This window comes from Phascolarctos cinereus, unplaced genomic scaffold, assembly GCF_003287225.1.
Source record: "Phascolarctos cinereus isolate Bilbo 61053 unplaced genomic scaffold, phaCin_HiC Scaffold_7;HRSCAF=346, whole genome shotgun sequence".
In the NCBI taxonomy this organism is placed as follows: Eukaryota; Metazoa; Chordata; class Mammalia; order Diprotodontia; family Phascolarctidae; genus Phascolarctos; species Phascolarctos cinereus.
Window position 1 is genome coordinate 40254067 of NW_027556180.1, and position 2882 is coordinate 40256948.

The 2882-nt window shown below is 36.1% G+C and overlaps 1 pseudogene; it reads right to left on the reverse strand.

Annotated features, from left to right (window-relative positions):
* Positions 1 to 1024: 1024 nt before the first annotated feature.
* Positions 1025 to 1446, reverse strand: LOC110203297 (oligosaccharyltransferase complex subunit OSTC pseudogene; annotated as a pseudogene).
* Between the last annotated feature and the right edge of the window lie 1436 nt (positions 1447 to 2882).

The following is a 2882-nucleotide window of genomic DNA, read 5'->3' on the forward strand; positions in this document are numbered from 1 at the left end:
GAATGTCCCAATAATATGTTAATAATTATTTAATAGTTTTATAATTTTATATTTTGAGTTTGTATTGTTATAGGTGAGATACTTTTATGTTTTATAATGATATCATGTAAATTTTAATTTGGCATTTCAGAGGACAAAAGTTGCTATTGTAATTATTAGAAGTTCTTAATGAATAAATGTAAAAGAGTATTATAAGTAGTATATTAAATTACCTGGGGGCATACAACACTTTTTTGTTGTTGTTGTTGTTGTTCATAGGAGTTCACAGAACAAAAAATGTTGGGGACCACTGATGCAGATCAAATGGTTAATCTTAACTTCAGTCACAACACAAATATACACATTGTCCTTAAATGTTTGCTTTTGAATGGCCAGATACTATAAGTAAGTAGAACATTAAATCTTTATTACTTTTCTTTCTTTTTTTCAGTAGAAAAATGATTTATTTTGACTCTTTTCATACATCTTGTTGTTTAGGGAACATAATCTCACACAAAATCACAGACTTTGAGAGCTACACTTAAAATAAGGAAGGGTCAAGGCAAAGATGATCCCCTGGACAGAGTCATCAGCCTGGAGGCTCCAGCTCCTTGAATGTACTTGTGCACATCTTCACCAGAAGTGCATTTTCCTGAAAAGGTGAAATTTACAAATGGGCTTGTAGGAAATAAGGAAATACTTTATTTGATACTTTCATTATATGAAAGAAAATAGTTTCTCTCAAAAGGGGGGGAAAAACAAAGAAGATAGATATGATTACTTGACATGAATGGTGGGTCACTATAGAAAAACAATGGTGTTATTACTATTATTATTATAAGCTGATCACATCAATGGGACCAAGGGGATTTTTTCCAAAAATTGGACTAAAACCTTTTGCATTTTTACACCAGACCTTTCCTTATGTCACTCTGAGACACAGTAAATCCATATTCCAAGTTTTGTCCTGGGGGGCAGAATGGCCTTTGAAATGCCTTTAAGAGGAACAAATCCAGTTTATTGTTGTATCTTCACAAAAGGAACTCTAACCCAATAGATAATTCGGCTGCTTCATTCTCATGAACACTCTCGCCATGAGGACACTGACGAAACCAATGAATAGAAGAAGAAACCTATTGAGCATTGGCTCTGTCTAGGATTATGAAACCTAAACCTCCCATTGTAAACTGGAAACTGGATGCAAATCCTTCTGTAACATATTATTCATTTATTCTATATGCCAAGAAAACACTGGTCTCTAATGTCCACGTTCATCTGTCATATAGATCCAACACTAGGAGGTTCCACAATGACATCATAAATTATTCCTCCAGTGATGAGGAAATAAGACACTGCCACCAGGGCGTACACCATCATAACTGATGGCATGTGGACCTGTGGTGGCTTCTTCAGCTTCAGGTTGGGACACTTGAGGCCCATGAAGGGCCCCCGGTACAACGTCTCCATGTTGGCGGCAACCCCTTCACGCCGTGGCACCGCTTTTTATTACTTTTCAAATCAATATTACCACTGCATTCATTTAGGGCATTTCAACTGAGATCTTTACCGCTTTATTCATCATCTCTGTGACTTTCCAGACCAAAACACCCTTTCCTGGACACTATTCCCCTATATGGATATTACCTTGTATGAATATAAGCTCCTTGAGGGCAGGAGCTATTTTGCTTTTTTATTTGTATCCTCAGCACTTAGAATAGCACTTGGCACATAAAGAGAGCCTAATAAATGCTTTTCATTGATTAATTCATTTTGTGAATGGCATTCCTATAAGAGTCTGATGATGACTGAAATGTCTAATCCACTGGCACATGGTAGGTGCTTAATAACAACAACAACATGGATGTAGAACACTGCATATGCTGACAGGCTTTTCCTGTATGTTGGATAGTTTTGCTGAACTGTTTTTATTCTTTGATATGAAGGATGGGCTCTGGTAAGGATGGAGGATAGATAGGCATAGTGGAAAATGTAGATAACATAAAAGAAAACGATCATCAACTTCTACCGACGTTACATTCTCCTAGTTTATGAAGTCCACTTTATAGTGGGGAAAGAAGCCTGGGAAGCCTACATATAAAGGGGTAGGAGGGGGGGATGGATATGATAGTTTTGTCTCCATCATGCCTCAAGCAGGATAGGGAAATTATTGTGGACCAAAGACTTTGACTCAAGAATTGCTTATTGTAGATTTAGCTTTGGACTTCCTATTCCTGCTAGTAAAATGACTAACTTTTCAATACTATCATCACTTTGCTATTATTAGCCCCTCACCTTTTTAATCAAGGAGGATGTAACCATGAATGCACCAGGCACTGTGGGAAACAGTGGATTTTAAATTAATAACTTTGAATGACAGGAAATCTCTGATGTATGGACAGTATTATCACTAGATATAGGTATATAAATGATGTAGCTGACAGGGAAGTGTGTGACTAATTTTTTTCCCATACTAGATAACAATTTAGATTCAATTAAAAAAGCAAACCAAACAGTGTCCATCCTTATGGAGCTCACATTCCATAGGGGAAAACATAGATTATAGGAAATTTGTAGACAATTTGCCTCTTTTTGCCCACCCCTGTTATTTACAAAGTGTATCCTCTCACACCACAGCATAAGTGTTGAGAATAATCTTAGTATTTCAAGACTGTAAGTGGTCTGCTATCCCAGTCAATTTTCAAATGAAAAGATTTCTTTCAACTATAAATATAATTCTCATAAATTCCTGTTGGGTCTGGGCTTCTCCTCTACCCCATCTTTTTTGGGGAGTTGCTTTTAAGCCCTATTTTTAAAAAGTTATTTGAGAAGCTATTTTAGGAAAAGTTATGTCAAATAAAAATAACAATTATTCCCTAAAGATAAGCTAACAACAAAGAGTATGG